Raw genomic sequence first — 12547 nt, 5'->3', positions numbered from 1 at the left:
CCTGTATGTAATATCCAAGTTTCATCTTAAGAGTAAACTGGAAACGGTTACAGAGGAATGTCCACACAAGCTCGGTGCCACCGCTGATCTTCTCCATTCACGTGGCTAAATACATCACATCACTTCCAGTGAAAACAGCTGGAACGTGAAAAGCGTACAGCTTGGCCACTTGCCAGAGATGTAGAACTCCGAATCTAGTCTGAAGTATAGATTTTGTTTTTCTGCTGGATACACACACATGCATATTCGTAAAAACACAACTCACAGGATATCCACTGTAGGTATCTCAAATTCCCTTGGGAATTCATCTTTTTGTAATGAATATATGAATCTTCTATTGAACAACACAGGAAGGGTACGTGTCCTAAACGGAATGAATAAATCTGGATATGAAATTCTAATTTCAATACGGTTTTTGTTGTATAAACTGTTTCAATTAACTAGATTCAAAAGCATAGCAGTGTTTGAGAAGCAGGAAAAACAACATTATTTTATCATTTATAGAAACCTTTCATAATACGACCTTAGGTTAATGACTTATTGATCACGGATTTATTTCTAATACAGTTAACGTCATTTCCTATTAGTTTGAGATATGAGCATTTCAAACAACACGTTTCTTGTACACATTTGTATATAATTTTGTTTGTACAAATTAATACTTTATTAATAAGAAAAAATAAGAACACCCTGTTGATTATTTTCAACAGTATTTCTCAACAAAAGTGATGGCGAACAAGTTCATTTAAATAAGGAAGTCGCATGTACTAGCGAAATACATTTTATAGTCTTCTCTGTGCCAAACCAATACCGTTGATACTCAGTTTACTATATGTACTTCCACAAGGTACTCGAAAGTGTTTCACTTCAAGAGTAGGTAAAACCAAAATTAAAAGCAACAAACATTTTATATTTCTTGCTTTTTAAATTCATACGTCATGCTGTGTTCTAGCAGCCTACGAAATGCACAATTCTTCTCATGATTCATAGCATGCGCACGTTTCACCGAAGTCACGATAGTACTGACTGTTTTGAATTTCGCGCAAAGCTACACGAGGGCTATCTGCGCTAGCCGTCCTTAATTTAGCAGTGTAAGACTAGAGGGAAGGCAGCTAGTCATCATCAACCATCGACAACTTTTGGGCTACTCGTTTACCAATGAATAGTGGAATTGACCGTAACATTATAACGCCTACACGGCTGAAAGGGCGAGCATGTTTGGTATGACGAAGATTCGAACCCGCGACCCTCAGATTACGAGTCGAGTGCCTTAACCACCTGGTCATACCAGGCCCATGACAGTACTAATAGCAACGTTAAGCGTCCTTTATGCAACATCGTTTTAATGTCTACTGACTTACTGACAGACAACAAACTTCTGGATGGTGGTGTGAGGGGTTAAAACGAGTAACCGTAACCCTTCCAATCGGCCTAAGACCTTGCTTCGGGGAAACAAACAATATTTAAATTGGATTCGAGTAGTAAAACGTTCATTACAAATTTACTGATACGGATATTAAATATCACTTCAGCTTATTTCAATATTTTTTTTCAGAATCTGCGATAAAAACTACACGAAGTGATATGTGCGTATAAGCATCTTACTTGTCAACTGATAGACTAGAAAGAAGGCTTTATTTGTTCGGAATTACGCACAAAGCTATAATATGCTATCCGTGCTCCACCCACTATAGGTATCGAAACCCAGTTTCTAGCGCTGTGAGTCAGCAGACATGTCACTGTGCCACTGGGAATAGGTAAGAAGGCATCTTGTTACACGACTAACCACCAACTTGTGTCAACGAATAATGAGGTTTTGACCGTTACTTTTGTAGAGCACTCACACCCCAAAGAAATAAATGGGTTTTAGCGGCAAAAAGACATGAATCACAAACCCTTGGATTCACAGTCCGGGTAAGTCAGGCCCAATTCAATAAGAATCGTGACACTATTTTCATTTGAATATTTCGTTATACAGAAGACGACGAGTTTATTACAGTAGTAGTAGTAAATATTCCACTTTACTGAACGTAACTGGCTTATAATCCCAAATATTGTTTGTTTTATTGTAAGCAAAACCAATTTGCAGTATCAGTTATGTCTACCGCGAGTAATCCAACCACGTATATTTGCTGTGTAAGTCCACTGACTTACCGCTGTCCCACCAGGGACCATCCAAATAATGTGAAAAATGTTCTGTGATAGGAACGAGAAACTTTATTTCAACAATGTTAAACAAGGCTTCTTATTGTTGTCATAGCGTTCACTCAAGTTTAATTTAATACGTGTAAATATTTTGTAGTATTGTTAATGATTTAAATCACAAAACGTAAGTATTTGTGCGACTATCAAATATAAACCTCCCAACACTTTCACACGGTCAGATTCTAAACTGTATGTATTTGTACACCATAAAGCATTTTTCTTTGTCAAATAAAATAAACACACACTCCCAAAATAGAAACTCGAATGTTTGTTGCAGTGTTAGACAGGTGACTAAAAGTGACATCTTTGACGCTTTTAATAGCGAGATCCTGAGAAAATACCTGCCATCCTACAATATAGTACCTCTAACAACACATTTTGTATTGTAAAGTCACACCTGTGAACACCTGCAAGTACGTTTGCTGTTAGCGTTCCGTGCGATATAGAAGGATGGTTGGATCTTATGGTACATGCGTAACACCTGCTGAACAACTTCCATATTATTATTTAACATAAAAACTTACAGTGTGCTGTGATCTAGTTCGTACCGAGAAGTTTCTTATAAAAAATATAAAAGATACTTTAACACATACGAGTTCACTTGTGTTCATCACAAATATTGGAATTAGTAGATTATACACTATACTTTTTCACAAAGTCAGTTATATACACTTTAAACATAGACTTAAACTTCGTGTGATTTAAGTTTATTAACATTAAAATTAAAAGACGCATTGAATCCTATATTATCGGCTTTCTTTCTTTTTTTACACACACACACACACATATATATATATATATATTTATCCTTTCCCCTAGTCTTTCCGGTGGATCAGCGGTGCGTCTCTGGGCTTATCAAAAAACATCGTGTTTTGACATTTGTGATGGGTAGAATACAGATAGCTCATTATACAGCTTTCTGCTTAATAACAAACAAACCGTCCTCCAACATCTACTGCGAGCAAAGCAATAATGAAAATGCACAGGTGTCCCCATCTGTTGACACATACGTACTTTATTAATAATATGAAAGATTGATAATCTACATATAAATTCAAAATGATCCGTAATTTTGTATCTATAACGTTTATTCTCATATAATCTCATAACTTATCTATAGAAAATGTAATTTAATTTAAAATGACAACTGATAACGAAATTTTCATGTGTACTATAACCGATAATAAAATATAACTCAAGCCAAGGGGCAACAAGAAGCCACGTAATCGGAATATTATATACCTATTAAGATTACCATTGAAAACACGAATAAAACACCGATATCTATGTTTCTAGCTTAGTTAATTTACTTACACATTCTTCTCCTCATTGGTTAAATTGTACTATAAATAACAATAATTACAACCCAAATGCCATACAGTTAAACGCATTAATAATACGTTGACATATATGTACCCAACTTCGGTTTTACCAGACGTAAAGCAACAAGACCATTCTTCTCAAATGCAAATTTATACAGAAATATGTTTCAACTCTTCGTCTAATAAGATGCGCATATACTTTTTATTATAATGATATTAACGATTAAAGCAATTTAACAGAAGATGTTTATCCCCACGTCATCAGTTTGCTTTCTTGGCTCTAAAATTCTAAAACTGCTACAAATTATTTTTAATCGTCAGCCGCTTTTGAAGAAAAAAACACAAGTTTACTACAATTATCAGTTCAGTGTATATTATAAAAGTGGCTTTAAATTGGTTGAGTATTGGAAATACTACATTTTAAAACTTGTAAAAGTATCTTCGCCAACCTGCTTTAACACGTAAACTATTGTCCAATCTCGTACCAACGTGCCTAATACGTAACACTATTGTCCAATCTCGTACCAATGTGTTTAATCCATAAAATTGTTGTTCAATCTTTTGTATATTAACTAGATACAGTCAAATCCGATAAAGAAACAAGAGTCACACCCTAGAGTATTTTAAAAGGTCGCAGCTATTCAAATACCCAGGTTGAAGTGCTCTATTTGGACAACTTATTCACACGAGTATAGAGTCTTTAACACAAACTTTGTCAAGTAATCTATTTATACTGGAGCATTGTGTTATTTTATCTCACGAATAGATATATAATCGTATATCCTTCTGTACCAATGTGAGATAAAATCCTACAGGAACTGATATACATTGGAATGGATGAGTGGTTAGCTAATTATTGTAAAATAAATCGATACATATTGATATGTACATGTATAATAATAATAGTAATATATACTAATAGATAAGTGAATAAACAGATAGGTAAGTATATTATTACAAACAGATGCACCTTGAAACTAAAAACAATTTTGTGCTTAACGTTACATCACTGAAGGTTACAGACGTTCTAAGAAATAATTGGCCTACATTCAAACGAATAGACTTGAAGAACTTTCAGAAGTAATCCTCCGCAGTTAAAAGTTGTATTTACAATAACAAAGAAAAACTCCTGTGCTGCTTGTTCCTTTAAAACTATCGTAATTTTGTAAGCAAGAAGCCTTTTCTGACCTCCCCCCCCAAAAAAAAAGTAAACGTTATGGTCGTCACAACAAAATGCAGATTCTTTTTAATACAAAAAAAAAGATACATCACTCCCTGAGAAACATGAACATACAAACAATATCAACAAATGAAAAATGAAAACAATATTTGGCTTCTTAAGAGTTAGTTCACTGAAGAAAAGTCAAATCAAAACAAAGTCCTAAAAGCAAAAACTGCTAGTGTATATATATATATGTTGTAGGCCTAAATTATCACTTATAAAGTATGACTATAATTAACCTGTATAAAATATGGTTAATTCAAATGTTATAAACGACTCATTATATTTGGTGGGAGTAATATTCTGATTAATATTATAAAAGTTAAAAAGAATTACGAGCTTAATCAGTTTGGTACTGGTCTACCATTTCGCGAGTAGAATTCGATTCCTTGTAGGCCTAACTTGTAACTCAGAAGCTTAAGCTTACATTTCATAACTGAAAAGTTCTTAGCTCACACCAAATGTATAGTTTTTTTTTACTACTACTTCATGTAAATAATCCCCCCCCCCATGTACAAGTGATAATTATGCTCTTTTTACACTAACGATACTTACACACAAAGTTGTCGTTAATACATTAGCTAAGTAAATCAATTTAAAATATTGAACATGTCAAAAAGTATTGAATTTACCCCGGCTTTTAACCACAGAAACAAGTTTTGCGAAAAACTAAAAACGAACATGAGCTTACGGTTCCCTATTTAAATTAATAAAGGTTGCTGGACAAAGCGCAGCCATATACAGCAGCGTTATCACATCAACCAATCCGTAAACAGGTTGCCATTCAGCGGGAGTTTTTTTAGTTTTGTTTTTTCTGGGGAAAAGGTAGTATTCATCCTAAATAAATATACATTTAATTAATGTTCAATAAGCACCTGTTATTTTAAAAAATCAAACAACAGCGATGTGAAACAAAAACAAGCAAACTATGTTTTGAAAAGCATTATGCCCCAAGAGGTCGCTTGGGTCTACAATTGGAAATGTCCTAAAGAAAAAAGTATAACACATTTAATATTCCTTTTGCACCTCGTTACCGCCCGGAGAGGGGGGGTGGAACTGCGCTACGCACTTTGGGGACGTGGGTGCATTATAAGAGTGACGGTGAATTTCACTAATCAAGCAGCCCATGAGTTAGTGGTCCCTCCCTTCTCGAAGTTAGGGACGCCTAACACAGGTAACTTTCGAGTACTTTTGTGCGAAATTCAACAAACAACACAAAATAGCGAATGTTGATTTTCATATCGCTAAAATATATCATATTAATATTATAGTTCTTATTCAAACTATTATTTGGTATTTTCAACCCGAAAGGCGATGCTTCATGTTGTACGTGATCTATACTCATGACTAGAAGAGTAACTAGTCACTAGTGCTCTTCACTTCCGTGATTACTCCTAATAAAAAACTGGGGTTTGACTGTCACTTCTATAACGACCCCATGGCTCGAAACTTCTAACCAATAACTCACAACCAAGCACATTGACAACTATGGGTCAAGGCCGGACTCTTTGCAATCGTAAAAACAGCTGTACGTTTCAAAATATTAACAAATTTGTTTTCTTTTTTTTTAAAGAAGGAATATTTAAGTCTATAAATAAAACAGAAATGGTAGGAGTTAATACCAATTTCAACATAATATAATTCAAGCCATTGCTAACACGTCGAAAACTAGAAAACGTTTTAAATCGTGTAACGCTTTCTGGCTTTATCGTTAGTAAATAATGTATTCTAACAAAGACGGGTTAAAAATCTCACAGATCTAAGTTTATGTGTTTTAAAAAAAAGTTAGATACTGTTTAAACCAAATATCATAAATATTATGAAAGTAGTTTTCAAGAATTAACTCATGCGGGTGAAATACGGTGTTACGACTCGCTTTTGAAAACGCCTTCAATATAATTCAGAAATTACAACTTACAACGGATTTTACTGTTTGAAAACGTACTTGTTTATCATTCTTACTACCATTACTGCTCTATTTATTCAGCATGCAGTATAGTATAATATACAACGAAAAAACAAATGTTCCACCAAACACATATGCATAAAATTAATGTTCATATAACATTAACGAAACTAAAGCAAATATATCGTATGCATGCGCACAGGTCTTCCTTGGGTTCAGCTGTAGCCTTGAAGGCTTATATCGCTAAAAGTAGGGGCTCGATACCCGAAGCGGGCGCAACACAAATAGGTCATTTAGTAGCTTTGCGCCTAAACACAAACAATCAAATGTTTTGTTTTTTGTGGAAGTGTCTCACTTTAACATAGCAAAGTACACTAAGGCAGAGACAGTATACTTTCACAAACATTTGTAGAAATCCACACACAGGTGTGTGAGTGTATATACTAAGTAGACAACCTATCCAAGTTTGTGTTCAAATAGTTGTGTGTGGACAAATAACGACAAATGAAGTACAAAATGAGAAATATTAACTTAACAATAACAGGAGAGTACGAACTACATAAATCTAAAGAGTATAAACAGAAATAAAAGATTTTTACTCAGAAATATCTAACTAATAGTGAAACTATATATATACAAAAGCTATAGTGTATGTATATATATATATATATACACACACACTAAATAAAACCAGCCTACTGGTAACTGCTACCAACTTTCTTTCAATAAGAATCTCAAATATTAGTTTTCAAATATTACCTTCATTTTAAACAGAGAAGCTCGTGTATTTCAATTCAAAGTTTATAGTTTACACTGCAGCCCTATAGTCGATGATGGGATTTCCTCATTCATGTGTTGTTGTTTTTTCACACTATCTTTCCACCCACGATGGGAAATATTATATGATCGGACAGCCGATCCAATCTCCACAAGTGACGCCGTCGCCGCTGCTATGCGAGCCGCAGGAGTTTGCGCGACCTCTACCCCTTACTAACGAGCATTCCCTTATGAGGTGAATGATGTTCGAAGGTGTCATCAACAGTTTCGCTTTTATATTTTCTCGATATTACTTATGAGATTAATGGTGTTCGAAAGTGTCATAAGCAGTTTCGCTTTTATATTTACTCAGTATTACTGACGTTTCCACTAAAATAAACCAATGAACGTTGTATCTACTGCAACCCCTACACCCGACTAACCCGTATTTATCTTTTTCTCGGCTAGAGAAAGCTTAAACTCTGAAACTAAAATTATTTAAGGATATAATATCGATCATATGTATAGAATTATTTACCAACGTTTCGTTCGTGTCACGTAATGTAGTAATAAACTCTGTGCCCAACAAGATAACTTCTACAGTTAAAGACAAGTGGAATTTAATTTGATAACATACTAGTGATATAAATTTTTATATAAAGATAATAATATTTGCTTATTCGTTTTTACCATTCTTGCTTCTTTGCCTTTAATTTTAAAAAAAAAAGTTTTTAAAAATCAGAAAATTTCCGCCATCAGAAAAATACTTTTCTCTCTCTTATCTTATACGTAACTGCTTTGCAAACAGTCGTGCTCAGGTCCTGTTCCTCACATTAAACTTTCATCATTTCACGTAGAAAAACGTCCGTTTGGTGGTACAGTAAAAAATGTGGTGGCTTGGGATCAGGTCATCTGGTTTGATGATTCATATTGACTGACCTTTGATAAATTAAAATAATCAAGTTTCTTCAATACGTTTATCATTCCAGTTGAGCATATATGAAACGTATGACACGTGAATTAGACAACTCAGTTTCATTATATATATATATAATTCGTGACCTCTGGCTTTGACCAGTCAGAAATAAAAAAGTCACTAAACATTTAATTATTTTCCTATCACTAGGAAGTTTTCTTTAGTTATTATATTTCTAAAAATAAAAATGTGTTCTTTAAATGTAAAGCTACGCAATGGGCTGTCTGCGTTGTGCCCACTATCGAACTTCAATTTTGAATGTGTAAACTTTAAAGCTTACCCATGGTAAAAGTATAAATATTATTTAATTAATTTACTCCTTTCATATTATAACCATATATTGTATATAACTATAATATACTATCAGAAAATAATGCTATGAAATGGATAGGCGGAAAGGGTCTAGTAGTTAACGTGTCCGAGTGTGAATTTATTTAATATTCAACGAATCTTAAAAAAAACAAAAGTCTACACACTGTGTTATTTTATATTATGCTAACATCGTGTATATACAACGCTAGATGCATGCACGTTTTAACATACTACTACAATAAAACAGTAGGAGTTAAAAAGTTTAACATATATATGCTACGCAAAAACCAAATCACGCATACACATATCTATCCATGCGCCTTTAGTATGTTCATAATCCCAAAGGTATAGACGTTTGTCTAGAAAGTTTTCCCACATCCATACGATATCATATAAAACAAATGCATGTAAAAATTAAATATATATAATATTTGCGCCTTACATCTACACATATGTAATAATCATATTCCCCTTGTCAAGTGTTATCTCTATACTTATAAGCAAAGGTCGAAGTCGCGATACAAAATTGCCTGTTATCTCACAGAACTACGCTTATTGTCAAGAGTATATGCACGGCACTTAGAGTACTTTACTATGTACCTGAACTCCGTTCACAGCAAGTACTTATCTACTCCCATACTTTTCCTAGCTAGCTCTTATGTGTGCTTCAGAAAGGTAGCAAATTCCTTAAACTGAAAGGCTTTGTCAGAAGACCCTAGGAGCTAGTTCAGTTTTGAAACATCTCTGTATGTCGCTGAGACATATACTTTCCTCCCATAGGAAATTAGGAATGTAAAGAAATGTTATGGAAAACACCGTACATACCTGCATCACTCACTAGTAGACCCCACGTTGAAATGAAATGATTGGACGTCATCTTAATGTTGCCATGGTTCCTGACCTTATTATGATATTCAAACAGTAAAACAATCTTTCTCTAAATGAATGCTTGCACTCGGTCACAGATTGGTTGGCTGGGCCGATGCCTCTACATTTCTCTAACATTCATTAGCATTGCATTTGCTGACGCACTCATTTCAGTCTCACACTTCAAACGATTCTTCGTTTTTATTGGCGAGATCGTTTCTTGTTTATGACTAGGACTGTCAATCTTACTGAGGTATATTTCATATCCCAGAATGTCGCCCATGTCCTAAGTGTGTGCGATCTCTCGTACCCGCGCAGTGAGTACGACGTCTCACCACCCAACCAATGAATTCCTGCGTATTGTAAAATGAGCTTTTACACGCCCAACAGTGCTGGCGGTGGCAGTTTGTATTAGAAGCTTCAAATGTTAACTCGATAAGGAACCACGAACTCCCACTGTAATGTAGAGCTAATACATGAAGAAATTTATGCCACTATAACTTAGTCAAATAATAATAGTACATCCAACTTCGAGAAAGAAAAGTTGTCTCAAACTTCATGTTTAAATTTAAACGGCATGTTTAAATTACACTTCATATACTATAACAGAACGCGGAATATTATTCGTGGTAAATAAAGTATATTATAGAGAACTACTGTAATAAAAGATTTTCATGAACATCTGTGTCACTGAATTTTGATATAATGCATGAATACTAAACATAAAAAACAACTAACAGTAAGTAATTCGTTAAATGTATCAACATATTTTATCGGTACTTCGTCGTGATCAACAAATTCAGAAAAGAGTCTGCGAAAAAAATTTTGAGAATCCTACCAAAAACAAAAAATATCTATGACAAGTTGTCTCCTCTGAGCATATACTAACTAAATTTGGGGATTTGGAAAAAGAAAAGAAAATCTTGCATGCTTAAGCTTGACCAGTATAGGTGATGGTCGCAAAAGTCACTGAGCAACCACCACTAAAAGAATCCGGTACTTACGTTATTCAACCAATAGCCTTAAACCACCGCAATAGTGAGATTTGGAAGACCACAGTTACATCACATCTACTGGTCAGTCGGCACACCACTACAAGCGAAGGAAGTACAACGTCAAGTTTTAGTTGATACAAACTGTGTTACACACCGCTAGCCTTAGACGATCTGTAGCGCTCGTACACTGGTACAGATGAACGGGAAGCAACGTCGGTGTAAACACTACTGACAACGTTTTACCACTACGATAATCAGGTTGCGAATATATTGTACTCGAAAATATTTAACGAAATTTCAAAAACTGTTGTCATGTAGGCAACACAATATTTACCTTTCTTTATGTATCATATCAATATGACAATAATCTAGAACTTCTTTGCCACATCACGAATTCTGAAGGCTCACTGGGATTAGGCCTAAAAGAGGTCGTCAAAGGAGGAGCAGGCGAACGTTCTGCCACGAGTGTCTGTCGTCAAAAGGCCGATAGTGACCGCGCTCTCTTCCCACACTTCACCACCGCCTGCGTGTGAGGCCAACCTCTAGGAAAATAAACACAAGATGTCCCGGACAGGCCTGAGGGGGTGAGTGATCATATAAGTCCTGAACATCACGTTTCATGGTCCCCCGTACTGTGCACTTACCCAAACAAAAGCAAATGGCACAAGATTACAAGAACTACCTCGCTTTCCATATGAATTTTTAGACGTAACCAAAGAAGGAATATGGGGCTCGCTACTTGTGTCACGGTTGAACTAAAAAATATTATTTGTGGTTATGCTAGTTTCCAAAATTATTTATTGTTAGTAAATTTTGTCCTTTTATAAAATAAGTAAGATACTTCTACAACATGTGGAAATTCTACTAAAGTATAGTTTCAACACGATCTATTTACTTAAAAACTTTGTTGCAAGTACAATGTTTATTTTGCTAGGTTAACAAAGCTTTAGTTTTAATATGATGATGTTAAGTAGTTTCTTCACCAAACTAATAAGCATTTAAAAGCTGACTGAAACTTTAAGTTCAAAGCAGTATCTAAATATTTAGTGATATATTAATTTCAATATTCTAAGACAGTAAAAGTGTTACTAATAATACAAAACAGAAAAAACAAATACTAACTTACACTGTCAAACTCGCAATACTCTTTTTTTTTTTTTTTAACCACAAATATTATAATACACGTTGCTTGTAGTCATACGGTCACAACCTTATCATTTAGATTGCTGGTTTACTAGAAGCTTGTTAAGTCTCTGGTTGGGCTATAGAACTCGTTTTGTTCGGCCTCTGAAGCAGCTTTTAAATCGAGATATTACTGTGTTACGATCTTTCCTCAACTGAATGATCACCTCGAGTAACGCGGATCTGTCGTGACCATGGAAGGATACCAAATCCCAGCGCAAGTCATTAACAATGGGTGAATTAATGCCTGTCTGCTGGGGTGGCGATGCACGTTGCGATGAAAATGTGACACATGGTGTGGCAAAAACGAGGCAATGTGATCTACTGCGGCTTCCAAAAAAATCGATAAATATATATATATATATATATGCGTGTGACAACATGACGCAAACATACATGAAACTGTATCATGGAAAGACAATTACGTTGTTCTAATATAATAAAGAAATATCGCTTGGAATAACACTAGCGACTAAACGTGTCCTCTAATTAAAAAAACAAAAGAGTAAAAAATGGATATTACCCATGTGACGACACGCAGCTTTTGTAGTGACAAGTAGAAAAGCTTTTGCCTCCACTTTGTTAGAGTTCGCCTTGAATTTTCGTTACTCGTTTCCTTTTTTATTATTTAGATTCAACGTATATTTTAAGCTGCTAGATGTTGTGATACTTAACTGCATTTAAATGATAAAATGCACTTACATTTGTGGCTTGATTTGTTAACAGATTCAACACCATACTTATGGTAGTTGTAAGTAGAAAAAAATAAAAAGGAAAAAGAAGAGAGAGAAATAAATAAATAAA

At 34.6% G+C, this 12547-nt stretch overlaps 1 protein-coding gene across 23 annotated transcripts in view; it reads right to left on the bottom strand.

Moving 5' to 3' along the window:
• The window catches only part of LOC143248550 (zinc finger homeobox protein 3-like), a 175890-nt gene extending 163369 nt beyond the window's left edge, over positions 1 to 12521 (bottom strand). For 7 of the 23 annotated variants that reach the window (XR_013027059.1, XR_013027100.1, XR_013027057.1 and 4 more), the window contains exon 1: positions 10571 to 11354. The gene's annotated coding sequence lies outside the window, so the exon portion shown is untranslated. Of the gene's footprint in view, position 1; positions 351 to 9524; positions 10038 to 10570; positions 11355 to 11687; positions 11918 to 12266 lie in introns of those variants that run through there. The other 16 variants (XR_013027113.1, XR_013027069.1, XR_013027101.1 and 13 more) reach the window with 11 other exon arrangements.
• Positions 12522 to 12547: the final 26 nt, after the last annotated feature.

Source organism: Tachypleus tridentatus, chromosome 1, assembly GCF_004210375.1.
Source record: "Tachypleus tridentatus isolate NWPU-2018 chromosome 1, ASM421037v1, whole genome shotgun sequence".
NCBI lineage: Eukaryota > Metazoa > Arthropoda > Merostomata > Xiphosura > Limulidae > Tachypleus > Tachypleus tridentatus.
This window is presented reverse-complemented; position numbering and strand designations above follow the sequence as displayed.